At 37.6% G+C, this 18924-nt stretch overlaps 1 pseudogene; it reads left to right on the top strand.

The window, feature by feature from the left end:
• Nucleotides 1-302: 302 nt before the first annotated feature.
• LOC149192753 (ethanolamine-phosphate cytidylyltransferase pseudogene) lies at nucleotides 303-11053 on the top strand (annotated as a pseudogene).
• The last annotated feature ends 7871 nt before the right edge of the window (nucleotides 11054-18924 follow it).

Below are 18924 nucleotides of genomic sequence, written 5' to 3' on the forward strand. Positions count from 1 at the left end.
TGAATCGTAAGTTTTTCGAAGATTTGGTCGCAAGCTCCGTGTTTGATAATCTACCCGAGGAAACCCGACAATTCATTTACAACACTATGTCAGGACCAGGTGAGACTGCAAGCACCGGAGGAACTGTTGCCTCTGAAGGAGCGGCTCCAGAAGTTGTGAGCATGGAGGCTCTAGCTCCTGTGCCTACGGTGCCGAGGTTGCCTAGGTCAAAGCCTAAACCAATACATGAGATCCACAAGCCTAAGAAAGATAAGCAGAAAAGGCCGGTGCCAGTGTGTTAGTCGCCTAGAAAGAATTTTTCTATGGAGGCACGAAAGAAGGACAAGCAGCCTGAGAAGGTTGTAGATTTGGAGGCTGAAGAGGGTGCTGAAGATATAGATGTTGAGGGCACGGAGCCCATCTCCAAGTTGCCAGAGTATATCCCTCCACGTAAAGGGAAGGCGAAGGTCACTACGGACCCGGGCTTAGAAAAATTCATCATCCACATGCCCCTATTGCCCGAAAATATTACCTTTAAAGGTCCGCGCCTGGCACGGGTTCCCCTTTTAAAGATGGAGGATTGGGATTTGGCTGACCATGAGAGGTTCCCCCACCTCACGACAGATAATTACATGAAGCGATTATATTACAAAGACTCTGGTGTCACTATTTTGGAGACAGTTCAGTGGATGCATAGAGTAGAGCAGTCTGGGTTATTGAACCTACTATGGGTGCCCCATTACCACCACTTTAACATAAATACCACTTGTATACGGTAGCTACTGACTCTAGTGCACGATGGGTGCTTATGGCTTGGTGCGCCTATCCCCATCATGGACATGCTCATCCACAGGATCATGCTCCTGCCACATGAAGGCTTGAATCTGGCCAAGGAGTTTGGCAGAAAGACAAGCGAGTGAGACTTGGTAGAGAAGATGAAGAAGAAATTTGAGCTTCTCAAGAAACCGCGCGGGTACTCCATAACATCCATCAATAATGTCGCGGTGAAAATTGCCACCCAGATACTAGCCAGAAAGGTCATGAGGAAGTGTCATGCATACGAGGTTTTGGCACCCATGATCTCATTAGCTGCACAATGCATGGAGGGCATGCATTTTAACTGGTCACACTATTTATGTAGCGAGTTCCTTGCGAATTTTCGCGAGGCTCAAGATGAGAGAAAGACATTCCACTACCCATGGCTTCTTCTCTCCATTGTGTTGGTTGCTTGGGAGCTGCCGGAGGACAGTCAATTTCTTCCATTGGAGACAGGCTTGCCGGAGGTTGCACAGTTTACCTCCCTTTGGGCCACAAACAACCCCACGCAGGTCACAAAAACGGATATTTTATGGGTTTTCATGGAAGCAAGCATCCACATGGCTATCAACCAGTGCCCACAGTTGTCCCCAACCGTTCATGAACAATTGTTAGAGTATGCGGAATTCAAGGCAGACTTCCACTGTGTTTATATCCATGGGCAGAAGGATCTGGAGCATAAGTGGTTTGATCTACCATATCTTGCCACAGATGATGTGATTCAAGAAGTAATTAAGCGTTGGCCAGCAAACTGGCACTCTCCATTCGACTTGGACGTAGGTACAAGCAAAGGCGCAGAGAGTTCAACAAAGAAAAAGAGGAAGGATGCAGTGATTCAGGTGACAAAGAAGTTGGCCGCGTAGCGAAGGAAGGAGGTCGAGGAGAAGGCATGACTGGAAAAGGAGCGTGTTGTAAAACAACAGGCTGAATAGGAGTAGTGTGACTCCAAGTGAAGCAGTAAATCCCCTTCACCCATAACCGAAGAGGAATAGCAGTCTGTGTAGGGAAGTGGAGGCACTGAGGGACAGAGCACTCCATTCTGGGTAAAGAGGTACAAAGAACAAGAGAAGGAGGGGTCCTGGAAGAAGACAAAGGCGACTAAGCCACCACTGGATCCCATTACACTGACGGAGGGCGATCTTGATGAGATTGGGGACAAAGTGCATGACACTACAGTTGAACTATTGTAGTAGTTTGAGCAACAACACCTGCAATCCTTAGGAAATATTCAGAAGGATATGTGCGAATTGCATATCTAGACCAGCAGAATTCAGGTGGGCGTAGGACAAGTTAGCATCGCACAGATGAGCCTGGCACTAGGGACAAGTGAGGCTGTAGAGTTGGTCAAGACAGTGGATCTTAGGATAGTCGCGTTGCCGGAAGGGTCCCTAAGCGTAGAGTCGGCTGATGATAAGATCATCATTATCACCTTAAATAACATTAGCCTCAATATTGCAGCACTCCCTAACAAGTATCTTCATGCGTTGGAGACATGCATAACATCGGAATTGAGAGTGCGGGTGCAGCGCGCTCTAAGCTTAATAAGTGAGTATCGGATGAATAATGAGAAAATGTTTGTTGAGAAGATGGAAGCCATGAAGGCAAGGGAAACAATCCAGGTGTAGAGCACCCAGCTGGCGACTGTGGTTGCAGAGGCATGCAGGACAGTGCTGGAATTGCACATACTTGAGGAGGAACCGCTCGAGGCCAAGATCTGGAAGCCAGTTATGGGCGTCCGTGAGGCGAAGGCAGAGGTGGAAAGAGTTCAATTTGAACTCAACATGAAAATCACGGAACTAGAGCTTAAGTCATAGCCTACGACTCTGCCCGAAGTCTAGGAACAGCGCGGAGCTGCCTTTAAGGAAGGGATAGCTACTATGGATGTCGCGGTCGTTAATTGCACAAATTTATTCGAACAGGCCATGGAAGTGGTGATGGCCCTGCAGGATGATCCCACAGTGTAGATATTGAACACAGAAATTCGCGAGCTCCAACAGTAGTACGACAAGGTTAGGACGATGGCATGCTCCATTACTACAACACAATGCCTCACCAAGTTGAAGGAGGAAAATCAGCTCCTTGAACAAGTGGAAGCAACACAAAAAAAACAGGTAGTGCTTAAGGCACAGTTGGGTCCTTGGTTGGATGAAGCCTACCAAGTATTATCCAACATCCAGGAAAATCTGATGAACTTGCAGCTCACACAACAGAAGATCAAGCGAGCCGGCAAAGGACCAGCTACAGAGAAGTTGGTTGAACAAGTAAAGCAAGCAGCCACGCAAAGCATGACTAAAGTAGCAGTTATACAAATGGAGTTGGGGGATATTCACGGAAAGATCACCACACCAGCTGAGTGACTCGAGGGTGAGTCGTGACTTTTTTGTTGGGGGCTTGTTGGGATGGGGTCCCCTGGGTCAATTTTGGGGAAAAAGCCTAAATTTTGATGTAAAAAGATGTAAAGTCTCCGCAAATTGTGGATGCGGAGCATGTAGTTAGTTAGGAGTCAAAAAGGGTTTTTACCCTCATTCATGTAAATTTGAGTCGGTTTTTGAGATCTACCCATGGTTCGTGAACCATGGGATTGTATAAATAGGTGTGTCTTAGAGAGTCTAAGGCAGATCTATGTAAATTTGAGTCGGTTTTTTAGATCTACCCATGGTCCGTGAACCATGGGATTGTATAAATAGGTGTGTCTTAGAGAGTCTTAGAGGGGAAAAAGGCTCTGCAGCTGAGTGCGCAGAGGCCTAGAGTAGTGTCCGCAACTGAGTGCGTGGACCCCTGCAGCTGAGTGCACAGGGAAGTATTGAGTCTGTAAACCTATATTGAAGATCAATAAAGAAGACTGATTGCATAAATTCCTGTGTTTTATCTCTTTACTTATGTTATGTATGATTGAGATATATACTGTGATAAAATGATGTCTTTATAAAATAATGATGTATTGATGCGTGAATTTACTTGATCCGTCTTATTATTTGAACACAATTATTGTTAAGTGCTTACGCGAAGATCATAATAATTTCAGTTAAAGTTATCAAACACTTAGGTAGATCTGAGTGAATACTGATCTAAGAGTAATCTATGGTGCGCATAAGTAGCTAATTTTCCTATTCAGGGTCCACAAAAGCTAGTCGTAGACCTTCGCGGAGGTCTAGAGGCCGATTGAGGGGAGTTACAGCGCTAAGCCTTAAAGGCTTAGAAATTTGCACGAAGGCAGATCTAGGTCATAAAAAGACATCACACTGATATCTGGATGCAGAGACTTGGTTCTAGCATCCCCCCATACTGCTTTAGGTGAGACTTCAGTCTGCACTACACGGATTTATGCCGAAAGGGCCAGTAGTGTAGGGATTTGTTTGGCGCAACTAACTCTGAACCTAGGTCAGGACCCCCTAAGCCAACAAAGTCCAAGGTAAAGGAAAATATGTTTCAACGATTATTGTGATGCATTAATGGAAAATGTTGTTATTGATCATGAGAAATGAATGCTCAATTATATAGTCATATGTTATTCCTATAATGTTACATGATGTTGACATTATATTGATGGATTAATCATTACCTGTGGATGAAAAATAATATTGGATGGACTATTTAATTTTGTGTTATAATATTCAAAATTTTAAGAGTTTGGAAGCAAATGAGTTGAAGGAAAAGAGTCAAGACTATTCACTTCATATTCTTATGTGGGATACAAACAACTAACAAACTATACCTATAAAATATGTGATTTTGGAAGGCAAGATGAAGAGAGATAGTTGGAGAATGTGTGAGATATGATTTAGGTGTTATGCATTCGTTACCTGGCACATATGAAGCTTATGTGAAGTAGAATTGAAGGGAAGAAGAGGCTAAAATGAATATGGAGATATGCAAAATTTATGACTAGGTAAACCAACACATTGTTGTTTCTTGTTTGTATAAGGTGTTTGTAGTCTCCTTTCAAGTAGTGGCTTGATAAATGTGAGGTTGGATACTATTTAGGTAGGATCCTCCTATGGATTGTAGCCTATAAAAAATGTATGGGAGTTGGAGCTTCCTTGCATGTTGCAACTTGCAGAAAATTGAGGTAGCAACCTCCTTTAGGTTAGAGCCTACATAAAACTAGATGTAATAAGGGAGTAGGAGTTTGCCTTTGCATCACAACAATAAAAAAATAGTTGATTTCTCCCTTTATGTGTTTCCACTTATATATGGTGTTAATATGTGTTGTTATTATGTGCTGATGTGATGTTTTTATTTTCTTATTACTTGTTCACATATTCACTTTGCTGGTCATTATTTGTTAAGCACTCATTTAATGTTTCAACTAATGAGGTTTAAAGAAAATAAATTAATTACCATGAATGTACTAAACTCATTCACCCCCCCTCTCAGTTTAGTCAAGTTTTCATTAATTAGTATCAAAGCGGGTTCCTTCTATGTAAGCCTAACAACTTGAAGGTAGCTTTTCTTGATTCATGGATTATCAAAGTGTACCCGTGTTGAGTGCAACAAACTTTCATGAATGGAGAGATAAGGTAAAATCTGAACTGATAGCTTATGGACCTAGTGTATGGAAACTAGTATGTGATGACTACTGTAAAGACTCCCCCTCTACGCAAGAACAACAATGGAATGCTAAGGAAAAATGTGTTATGTTTAACAATCTTCATAATAAGGATCTTGATACAGTAATAGATTTAACTTCTACAAAAGAAATATGGGATAGATTGTAGCTTATTCATGAAGGAGAGACTAGTAGTAGTAGTACAAAAAAGAGAAAAGAAAGAGGAAGAAGAAAAATCCATGTCAACAATAAAGGGTTCAATCAAATAAGGTATTTTCTAGTGTGAATGGACCTTATTGCCATGAAGAAAAGACAACTCAAGAACAAGAAAATCTTGACATAGCCTTGAATGAAATATTTAAGAATGAAAACAAAGATTTGAAGAAATTGGTGCAAATATGTGATGAAAGAGAGCATGAATACAAGGAGGAAATCATTAGTCTAAGGAAACAACTTAAAGAAGAAATAATAATAGAAGTAATGAGAAGATGACTGAAAGAGAAAGAAGAACACTGTGAAAGGTTAGAGGTTGAGACTGATTTAGCTAGAAGTGAGTTAGAAGAAAATAATAGATTGTGTAAACAACTAGAAGAAGAGAATGTATCCATGAAGAACTCACAAAAATCAGCCCTTAAACAGGACACAACAACCTTGAAAATCCATGTAGAATAAGGCAAGCAACAAAATCAAAATGAAAAGAATGAGTCAAAGAAAATGAAATCTTCTCCTAAATATGAAGGTAAGAAGCCTACAAGAATTCAAAGGAGAAATAATGTCATGTGACCCCATTGCCATAAACTTGGCCATGCAATAGGACACTATAGGATAAATCAAACCAAATATTATTAGCAAAAGATCTAGTAGAAAAAGAAGCTACCTCAAGTAAGAAATCGAAGGAGGCCTCTACTCATAGAAGACCATCAGTAATCAGGTACACAAATTTCTTCTATGGCTATTGTTTCTTGTGCTATTCATTTGGACATAAGGATGCTGATTGTAAACACTTTGAAAGGAAAAATAGAAAATACAAGAATTTTCTTTCATTTCTTGGTGACATAAGGTGCTATAAGTGTAACAATCCTGGCTACATAGCTAAATACTGCAAGTTACTATATACCCTAAAGAGTTCTATAGAGAAAACAAAAGCAACTTGAAGCAGACCAGACAATGAGCCAAAAGGAAATGCAGACAACAACAGAAGGCAGCCAAATAAGGTATGGAAGAGAAATAAAAAGGAGCATCATGTGACTTAAATAGAAAAATGAAGTCATCATAGCCTCAGGGGTAAGTTCCTCAAGAAAGCAAAAGAAGAATTCATTCGATGTTACAAGAGCAGAAGCATCTCAGGGGGAGAGAAACCCCAATTAGTTTCTTGACATATATATATATATATATATATATATATATATATATATATATATATATATATATATGTTGGAGTGTCTTTGCAATAAAACTTTAATGAAAATGATGACTATGATTAGTTGCAATTTTCAAAAGGAGAGGTGTTTGAAGGACCATGTTAAGAAACATTTAGAGTGCATCAAATATCCTATATCTCACTTGACTAAGAAGGCTACCAAAAGGAAGAAAACTTAAAGTGTTACTTGTAAGAAGAAGAAAAGGGACAAAAGTCAAAATAATCAGGCCATTATGTAAATCAACCTATATATATTCTTGAATTATCATTCCAGTAAATATATTACATAGGAAAAGAGCCACAACGATTGTACAATTTCATCATATATAGAACTATTAATTTAGTTCTGTCTTTAGGAAGCCAATTCTTGAAATAAAGCAAATGTATATGAAAGAAAGAAATAAATTTTGTCCGTGCATCCTAGTATATCCTTGCAACTTTTCCTTGAACATAGCAAAGAATGAATTTTCCCACAACTTCAACAAATCTGCACACAAACAAGTCAAAGGATAGTTAAAACATGATTCAGAGGCATGTGGATTTGGCGATGGTGAGGTCAAGGCTAGAGGAAGGTTCTTACCTTGACAATGTAGAATCTTTCAACAATGCACTTGTTTATTATGCAAGGAAATCTTTAGACTGCATAAGGAGGTGAAGAACATATTATGATATATATGTTTTTAAGGTTTTATGCCCCAATTCCAAATAAATACAATATAATGGAGCAGAGGACAATAATTGCTTCAATGGCATATAATAACTTGCAAATTTGTATTGACTATGCAACTACTGAAGGTGTGCACTCTAGAGCAATGCCTAAGCACTGAACTCTAATAGTTGAAAAATGAATAGTTATTAGCAATAAGCATTCCTATCCAGTTGCTTGGGAGATCCCTAGTCTAATCAATTCCTTACTCATCGCTAGGAGGTCCAAGTCCCTCTTATAAAAAGAAACATGATAAAAATTAAGGCAGTCGAGGATGAAATGGGATCGTATGATGAGTCCTTCATCGTTGGATGGTCTTCTAACTCTCTATGATATTTCCTTGCATCACTTCAATAACAACACAAATGATTTAAGACAAACATAATTATGATTAAAAGGAGGACTAGGAGACCATTATGTAATCATAACAAGAGGTAAAAGATAAAAAGCATGGAGTGTTACATCTGTGTAGTTAAGATAGAGGATTTGAAAACTATTGAGATATAGAGAGAAGAGAAAGCTTGTTGTGGTAGCAAAGGAATCAAAACAAGAAGCCAGAAAAAAAAAAAAAAAAAAAATATATATATATATATATATATATATATATATATATATATATATATATATATATATATATATATTTATATATATATATATATATATATTTATATATATATATATATATATTTATATATATATATATAGAGGCCACGAGTCCATTATATTTGCCATATTTTCCTGGGGAAGTTGGAATGACATAAGATAGTTAGGAATATGGAATGTAGATGTTATAAATTAGAGGAACTGCAAATACCAGTGATATGCTAGATAATTGGATTTCAAATGTTACAAACCAGACCTAAGGGAAGTTAGGTAACCAATGTTATAATAACAACATATGTTAAGGATAAAGCATAACATTATGCTTCAGAGCCATAAATTCTGCCAACACCAGACCTACCAAGTCAGAATTGTGGGAAAATTGATATGTTGCACATAATAGTTATGTGTTATGGTAAAATGATGCCATAATATAAATAAAAATTAACATTTTGTCGCCTCTCCAGATCCACTAGTGCCATAATTCTGAATCCAATCCTGTGACTCCTAGTTTTTCAACTGAGATTTTGTATTTGGGATCCATTGTAAAGGAAAATCTCAATTGCAAATTAGCAATAATATGTGGCATAATCCTGATGTATATTGTGGCAACATTGGCATTCAATTTATTGGTCAATGTTAAAAAATATTGTAACATCATGCATTATATATTATGGTAGGTAATATATATTATAATTCTTGGCACATCATTTTTATTGTGTCTTATATATTTTATGTGGTCTGATCTCCAATAATTTTATTGCATATAATATATCTATCACCCATGGTTGAACAAATGTAAACGATGTTGGTAAACTTTCGAGTGGCCACCGAGTTCGAAATGGCACAGTTGATATGACAACTCCAACCAATCTGGAAAGGGGTTGAATAATACTCTTACATCTTCATGGATTCTCTAAAATGGTTAGCATTGAGACATGATAACATAACATATCCTAACGAAATGTTGTTGTAGCAATTCTCTTGTGCAATGACAATGAAGTACTACGACATATATTATTTTGGTGGCATGATATATATTTCACTATGTCACAATATGATTATGGTATAATATGTTGGAATTATTAGACAATCATATATTTATTGGTGCTACGTTTTGTATATTCATTGGTGGTGGATACGTGATAGGGTTGAAAGAGATGACAAGAATTGCAGAAGCTACAGGGGTGTAGTGACAAAACGACCAAGTATTCTTAATAGAATCATAACACAAAGAATTGGTTTCAAAATATTATAACGCTAGATTGATAGGTTGTCATAACATATGCATTAAAATACTCATATTATTGCTATCTATACATCACATTCATTTGGTGTGACAACCTGCTCTCAATCCGTGTCAACCTCGACCCCATGGTGAGAGTCTTGTTGGCCATGACCTATCTCTTAATTCCTAAAGAGGCCATGAGGTCGAGTATTCTTGGGCAACCTTTTTCATATTTTCTCATTGTCGATAAGCAAATGTTTGGCTATCTTACCGAACTAGCTATCAAGACAATGATTTAATGGCATATAGCTGCAATGTAATTATTTACAAAAGGGACCAGTCTCGAGATGGAGAAGAAGTTATAAGGGATAAATTCTTTAACTGTTTGACTGCACCTATTCATGAATCTTTGTTTATACGTTTCACTCAAGAATTATTCACATGATTACCAACATCAATGTTGAATTCCATAGAAAATGGATGATTGGATATGATAATAGTAGGAGTTTTTAATGAATTTCTACAAATCCTTTCATCGTTGAAACATCAAGTAATCTATATGAATTAGAGGAATGCATTGCATAAAAAGGAGGAAACATGGAATCCATTCATATCTTTGAAATTGTTGAAGAACTTTCTAACTGTGAGATGTAGTCTTTAAAGACTGGCCTCCTCGATGCTTCGACCTGATGTACTACGGGCACACAAATGATTACAGGCAGGCACAAGTGCTCAGTAACAAGCTGGTCATCAATGTGGTCAACAATGATGAAATTATAGCCAATAAAGGACCCTTGGCTTTGTGTCTCAAAGAAAGGATGGTGATCATATTGAGTGGTTTGAAGTGGGTTGATGAGGTTATAACTGATGCACCATATACAATAAATGAGAATTTCATGAAGAAGTTGTTTGATGAGTATAATATTGATTATATTATACACGGATATGATCCATGTCTACTCCCTGAAGGTAGTGATGCATATTCCCTTTCCAAGAAGGTTGGACAGTATATACAGATAAAATGTACTAAGGGTGTTTCTAGTACTAATATAGTTGGTCGAATGCTGCTCTGTGTAAGGGACAAACCAAACAGTGACAATCATAATCACTCTAATTTGCAGTGGAAATTTAGTCATGGTAATAGTCACAATGATGATGTTGAAAGTTCTTCATGTGGAGCTCGAGTTTCCCATTTTCTACCTATATCTTGCAATATTTTGCAGTTCTCAAATGGAAAAGGTCCTGGACTAGATGTACACATAGTCTATATTGATGATGCTTTTGATCTTTTTCATGCTGGACATGTAGAGATACTTAAATATGCAATGAAACTTGGAGATTTTTTACTTGTTGGACTTCATATAGACAACCAGTGCACATAGAGGGCCCCATCATATAATCATGAATCTCCATGAGCGTAATGTTCGTGTGATAGCATGCCGATATGTGGATGACGTTATAATTGGTGCCCCGTGGGAGGTCACTAAAGATATGATTAAAACATTCAATATTTCTTTGGTTGTGCATAAAATTTTTGCTAAGAACAATGACTTATTAAATGAAGATGTTGATCCTTATTCAGCTCCTAAGAGCATGGGGATTTTTAAGATTATAGAGAGCCTGAGAGATATAACAACTACATCAATCATGAAAAGGATAGTTGTGAATCATGAAACTTTCAAGAAATAGAATGAGAATAAAATTGAAAGAAAGAGGAGGTATTATGAAGATAAAACCTACATTGGCAACGACTGAGGAATTTTAGCCTCATCCTGATCCATTTTCATTTTAATGTTAACATGTTCCACGTGTAGTTGTCTCACTACAACAATTTCAAACAAATCCTAGGGGCACAAATGTTTTATTGCTATTGATTATATTTAAATCTAGTTATCATTGGAAAATATAGTAGAAGGACCATCATATGTTCTTTTATATGACTTGTTTACTACAGCTGTATAGAGATCTTATTTGCAAAATACTTGTTCAAATAATTTGGCACCTATATGAGCAACATATTTTTTTTAACCTCCTTTCCATTGATGTCAAAGGGGGAGTTAAGTAGAGGTTAGGAGCAGCAAGGAGAAATATTTTTGAGGACAAAAGAGGGCGGATCAATGCTTTTCCATTAATGCTAAAGGATGATATTGATGGCATTGTTGTCATTGATGGCAATGGAGTAGTCACAAAGAAGAACAACATGGAAAAGGAGCAACAAAGTAGCAGCAAGGCAAGGAGCAAGAAAGAAGCAACAAAAAGCATGTATGGTTATGATCAAGGCAAAGAAGCAACAAAAGATGAGATGGTAGTGGAGCAGCAATAAGGAAAAGAAGCAGGAAGCATATGCTATTGTAGTTGCAAAGTAGAAAGTTATTCTTGATGATAGGATAACAAAGGAGCATCAAATACCTTGATGGATTGGAGAACATTGATGCTTGCATGTGTTGTGTATAAGGATGATTTGAAGACTGGTTTGCTGGAGAAAATTGTTATGATTCAAGGAAAGACTCCATTGTAGCAAAGGCAAGGCCAAACTCCATGACGACAAATGAAAGGAAAGAATCCATGACAACAAAGGCAAGACAAAACTCCATGACAACAAAGGCAAGGAAAGACTCCATGAAGGAAAATTCAAGGATGCTGAGAAAATGGCATGAAGATGTTGTGATGCAAGTCCAAGGAAAAGGCAAAGATGTTGCAAAGATTATTATGATGCATTAATGGAAAACGTTGTTATTGATCATGAGAAATGAATGCTCAATGATATAGTCATATGTTATTCCTATAATTTTACATGATGTTGGCATTATATTGATGAATTAATCATTACATGTGGATGAAAAATAATATTGGATGGAGCGTTTAATTTTGTGTTCTAATATTCAAAATATGAAGAGTTTGGAAAGGAATGAGTAAAAGGCAAAGAGTCAAGCCTATTAACTTCATATTATTATGTGGGATACAAATAGCCAACAAACTATGTTTATAAAAGATGTGATTTTGGAAGGCAAGAGGAAGAGAGAGAGTTGCAGAATGTGTGAGAGATGATTGAGGTGTTATGAATTAGTTACTTGACACACATGAAGCTTATGTGAAGCAGAATTGAAGGGAAGAAGAGGCAAAAATGAAGATGGAGATATGACGAATTTATGACCAAGTAAACAGACACATTATGGTTTCTTATTTGCATAAGCGGATTGTAGTCTATTTTCAAGTAGTGGCTTGATAAATATCAGGTTGGAGCCTATTGAGGTAGGATCATCCTGTGGATTGTAGTCTATAGAAAATGTATGGGAGTTGGAGCTTCCTTGCATGTTGCAACTTGAAAAAAATTGAGGTAGCAACCTCCTGTAGGTTGGAGCCTACAAAAAATCAGATGCAATAAGGGAGTAGGGGCTTGCCTTTGCACCACAACAATAACAAATTTGTGGTTTTACCCCTTTATGGGTTTCCAATTATATCTAGTGTCAATATGTGTTGATGCGATGTTTTTCTTTGTTTATTACTTGTTGTTCACATATTCAATCTGTTGGTCATTATTTGTTAATATGCTCATTTAATGTTTCAACTAATGAGGTTTAAAGAAAATAAATTAATGTCCATGTATGTATTAAGCAGATTCACCTCACCCCCCTCTCAGTTTAATCAAGTTTTCATTAGGTAGAGTTACAAACTATTGTATAGAGCATTGTCCAAGGCTGCATTTGAGATATTTATAGGAAAAGGAATCCAATAGAGAGATATGATTAAATACTAACTATTTTTGGAGGATTCCTAACCCAAGAAAGAGAGAATGGAAGGTGTGAATTTTGATGAGAGAATTTAGCCGCTTCAACCCACCATGAGACCCATTCTTCCTAGTAGAGTTGGTAGGAAATTACTAGTCGAGTTGTGGTTGTGATTGACATTCACTTGCAGTGGTTGTACTATTACTAGAGGTTGTGACAATTCATATTGGTCTTTGGTAATCCTTTGGTGATTTCTTCAAAAGACGAGGATTGATGTTGAGGCCGTTGATGTGGTTTTATTTGGTTTGCATGGTTGGGGCAATAAAGAGCTTTTGCATATTCTCTTCCAACGATTACAAATTTATATTTATATTCACATATATTATCTACTGTTATTGCAACTGCTGATTTTTATTCATATTTGGGATGCAAACGAAGTTGGATTTGATGATATTGTCGTGGTTTCACCCCTTCACTATTTTTGTTCTGTGCCTGTCATGGATGAATATTATTGTGGGTATTCAGGTTGCATATTTTCTCTTCTAACTCTACTATGACTCTGGAAGATGGTTACTCTCTCATTGTGCACATGTGGGATAAAGCAGATGTCATCTACTCCTCAGGTGTAGTGGATATATAACATTGATTATGACTTCAGTAGGTTGGAGGAATGATTCCCACAATGCATTATTCTATATATGTTAGTGATAATTCATGCATGGGATATTATGAAAGTGGTGAAGCCACCTGTAAGAAATGACTATGAGTTTTATGTGGTTGTGGGAGTGATGCTTCGGTCCCTGTGTCGTCTCAATGTGGATGCAAACCTTGTTCTCATTGATTCCAGAGACGTTCCATAATTACAATCTCAATTTTCATCTCAATCAACTCAGTATGTTGTTATTCACCAACAACGCCTAAAAATTCTAGGTATAATTTACTCTTATCCATGATCAGTAATCACCATCTCCAATAGGAGAAATGACAACAAATTCTACTTGCATCAACAACTCTCTTTGATCAAGTTCCTAGTAGTACCTTGTTGAGTGGGATTTTTTTATTCATAAGGATGGAATCAAGGTAGACAACATGGAAAATACATACAGACACTAATCCAATTTTGATAAAAATTTTACTCTCACCCTCAATAAGTTATTCTTCATTTATTGTCAAGATTGAAGTTGTTGAAGCTGTGGTGGAGGATTTTTATCAGGTGTTAGGGTTAAAATCAGAATGAGAGGGTTCAAAGCTTTCAGTGGATGAGATACTGATGGCCTATAGAGCTGGAGCCCGATCCCTTGCCTACCATCCTAACAAAAGGCCTATCTACCCCAATGTGGCTACCCTCTTCCAGAATATCCAAACCAATTAGGAACTTCACACTGACAAGACCACCTGCACAACCTTTAATGCATTCATACGCCAAATGAATAAAAGGATGAACATGGAAAACTAGAGGGCCTCCGATGTCTCTTTGAAGTGCAAGAAATTGTCAGGATTTGAGCCAATCATGTGCATAAATCCCTTCACGCAAATAATTTGCAACCTTTTGTCAAGACTACAAAGAAGGAGATGAACGTGGATTCTGCAGATTCAATGGACAATGAAAATATGGTGAAAAATATGTGGAATTCATTGGTTGGAGATGGTGATTATACTGCTAAGAGGTTTATGGAAATTTTCGAGCAGCTTTGGATGGTCGAAGTTGTTGTCCCGAGAGTCTTAGGAAGATAGGATGTTGCCACCGTAGTTTTTTCCCATTCCATAATGTGTCGGGTGTAGTGGTGTGATTTTCTATTTTCTCTCTAGACATTATCATGTCAATCCATGGTAGTTTCTCTAATGCAGTGGCTAACTCATTTTGAAGCACGATGGTTTCTATTAAGCTCGTCAAATTTTGGTGGAACTGATCCGCTGCAACTCTTTTTCCCATCTCCATCTAGTTTCCAACTTTCTACTTGCTCCACCATTATCTACGGGAACCTCTTCTCTTGCATTTCTCGAATAACATATTTTCTCGATGCTAAAATATGTGCCAAGTTCCTTCCAACAACAATTGATTTTGTCGTTGGTATATTTTTAAGAGCACTGCATGCTTCTCGAACACATCGAGCAAGTTATGGTATGGCACTTCACAAAAAGAGATGTCCTTGATTAGTAGTTGGATATTTGAATATACAAGTTTTTTTGATGAGAAATGAATAACATTAAGAATAACAAGTTCTACACCTATAGTACTCCCATGACAATGTAAAAGGAACCCTCACAACGAAGAAAAAAACAAACAAAAAAACAAAAACAAAAAAACAAAAACAAAAACAAAAACAAAAAAACAAAAAAAAAAAACTTTAATATTCTTCTTCCCAACTACCACTATCAAGGATCTCCCATAATTGTTATGGCCTTCAAAGCTAAAGCATATGTTACTTCTATTTTCTTGTGCTACCTTTATTTTCATCAACAAATAATTCAGAATATCTATTCAAAGATAAGATGCCACTCAATTTTGAATCATTTTCTTGTGCTACCTCTATTTTCATCAACAACTAATTAAAGATATCAATTCAAAGATAAACCACCAGATATCTACCAGGAAGAATGTTGGGTGTGGAGCCTGATTATCTTCTGTATTCAAAGGTTTCAGCCGGATGTATACCCCAGGAAGACTGTACAACCCTCCACGCGGGGGGTGCGGGGGGGACTTGTCCCCCTCGCGGGGGTTTGGGGGGGTAAATCCCCCCCGGCTGGGGGGTTCAAGGGCAGCACCCCCGAAGCTAAAAATAGATGTAAAATTTCCTTGTAAAATTCTAGTAATTTCTAGTCAATATGGGTCGTTCATTAGGCGGATGATTTGACAATAGAAGTTATGTTTAGTTTAGGGATTTTTGCCCTAGAAGGCAACCCCTCACTATATATGAGGGAATTTTATTGCATCTATGTAGATCTGTATTCTGAGTGAGGAGAAGAGAGGAGATTGAGAGCGAAGAGGGTGTTACAGTGGATCTGCTGTAGGTTGTATCTCTTCAGTTTGCTGGATAATATAATAAAAGAAGGACTGGTTGTTTCTCCATGGATGTAGCCCAAACTGGGTGAACCACGTATATCTGTGTCTCTCTTGTTTTATGCATTTTCTGTGTTTATATTTCTGCAATATTTTATGTGTTCCATTGCTTCGTAATATATAATTTTTTAACAACTAGTATTAGAGTTGAAGGTTTATTTGGTTGATAAACTCGCAGGAGAGAAGGGTTCCTGGTTCGAGTGGGAGTAATGGCGGAAGATGGTAGGTTTAGGGTTGAAAAATTCAATGGCCAAAACTATTGGCTATGGAAGATGCAGATGGAAGATTATCTATATCAGAGAGATCTGTACCTACCATTGAGCAGAAAGATAAAGAAGCCGACGAGTATGATAGACATAGAATGGGATATTCTGGACAAAAAGGCACTTGGAACAATACGGATGTGCCTAGCGGCGTCGATAGCATTTAATATTTCAAAGGAAACGACAACACAGGGTTTAATGTCGGCATTGGCCAAACTATATGAAAAACCCTCGGCCTCAAATAAGGTATTTCTTATGAAGCGTTTATTTAATATGAAGATGTCAGAAGGTGGATCTGTCGTTGATTATTTAAATGATTTTAATATAGTTACAAGTCAGTTAAGTTTTGTAGGGGTAAATTTTTATGATGAATTTAGGGCTCTGCTGTTTTTTGTGCTCATTGCCAGAAAGTTGGAATGGTTTAGTTATGGCCATTAGTAACTCTGTCTCTGGATCTAGTACTTTAAAGTTTGATGATGTTGTCGGTGCAATCCTTAGCGAGGAAATGCGATGGAAAAGCTCCAGTGAGACATCAGGTAATGCTTTGACTGCAGAGACTAGGGGAAGAAAATGGAAAGAGGAAAGGGCCCAGGATATCGCAGTAAGTCAAGAAAAGTCAGATCCAAGTTCAGATCGGGGATATTGTGCTGGAAATGTGGGGAGAAAGGACACTTGAAGAAAGACTGCAAGTCTCGGAAGGGAAAAGAAGGAGATGCGCAGCAAGAAACTAATCATGAAGCGAATGTAACAGGTGATGTGTTGCAAGATCCTTTGATTTTTTCATTAGAAAATATTATTGATGCCTGGGTGGTAGATTCAGGGGCCTCATTCCATGCCACACCTGATAAGAAACATTTTCATGATTATGTTCAAGGAGATTTTGGACAGGTCGATTAGGTGATGATAAACCCTGTAAAGTCGTTGGAATGGGTACTGTTTTCATAAAACAACAAAATGGAAATCAATGGTTATTGAAGGAGGTAAGGCATGTTCTAGATCTGAAGAAAAATCTGATTTCAACAGGGTAGTTGGGAGGTGAAGGTTGCGTAAGTATTTTCACAGATAAAACCTGCAAGGTCACTAAAGGATCCCTGGTAATAGCGAAAGGAGGAAAGGTTGGTACATTGTATTTATGCAATGGTATTTCTAATTCTGTTAATGATTTAACCTCTACAGGAGAAGATACGACATTGTGGCATCATAGGCTCGAGCACATGAGTGAGAAGGGGATGCAGATTCTTCACTCAAGAAATTTGTTGCCAGGTTTGAAGCATGTTGATTTAAAATTTTGTGAGAATTGTGTTAATGGAAAACAGAAGAGAGTCAGATTCCTTAGAGTTGGGATAGAAAAGAAGAGCGAAAAATTAGAGCTTGTGCATACAGATGTATGGGGACCTGCTTAGGTATCATCTCTTGGTGGCTCTTGTTATTATGTTACTTTTATTGTTGATGCAACCAGAAAAACTTGGATTTATTGTATTCGAAATAAATCTGATGTATTTGATACTTTCAAGAAATGGAAAGCTTTGGTTGAAAATGAGACAGGGAAAGGTTGAAGTGTCTCAGATCAGATAATGGAGGTGAATATTGCAGCAAAGAGTTTGATAGGTACTGTTCAGAGAATGGAATTCATAAAGAGAAGATAGTTCCAGGAACACCACAAAAAAATGGTGTGTCAGAAAGGATGAACAGGACAATCATGGAGCATGCAAGGTGCATGAGATTGCATGCAGGATTGCCTTTACAATTTTGGGCAGATGCTGTAGATATTGCTATTTATCTACTAAATAGAAGGCCTTCAAGTTCCTTGGATTGTGGTATTACAGAGGAGGCATGGACAGGTAAAAAGGTAAACTACTCCTTTTTGAAGACTTTTGGTTGTGAAGCCTTTGTCCACATTAACAAAGAAAATAGAACAAAGCTTGAGGCAAAATCAAATAAATGTACCTTTATTGGATATGGTGTTAATGATTTTGGTTATCGCTTATTAGATTATGAAAATCACAAAATCATTAGGAGCAGAGATGTAATATTCAATGAAAAGGTCTTGTATAAGAATCAGTTGTAGGAAAAGAAACAAGGAAAAGAAAACAGAGAATACATAGTGCTTGAAGATATCACAATAAAAGTGATGGTGCCTAAAAATCATAATGATCAAGAGCCAGAACAACAACCACAATAGCAACAAGGACTTCAAACACCTGAAAGTGGTGTTAGAAGATCTACCAGGATAAGTAGACCCCTTGAATGATACTCTCCTTTCTAATATTACGTATTGTTGACTGATTCTGGTGAATCAGAATGTTATGAAGAAGCAGTGCAGGTAGAAACCAGGAAGAAGTGGGAGCAAGCCATGAAAGAAGAGATGGACTCCTTAGCACATAACTAGACTTGGGACTTAGTCAGGTTGCCTGCAGGTAAAACAAAATTGCAGAATAAATGGGTTTATAGGTTGAAGGAAGAATATGGAGGAAAACAGAGGTACAAAGTTAGACTTGTAGTGAAGGGGTTTTCACAGAAGAAAGGTATTGATTTTGATGAAATATTTTCTCATGTTGTTAAAATGACTTCAAT

This window comes from Pinus tabuliformis, chromosome 2_2, assembly GCF_031772625.1.
Source record: "Pinus tabuliformis cultivar Carrire ecotype Pingquan chromosome 2_2, CPIR1, whole genome shotgun sequence".
Taxonomy (NCBI): domain Eukaryota; kingdom Viridiplantae; phylum Streptophyta; class Pinopsida; order Pinales; family Pinaceae; genus Pinus; species Pinus tabuliformis.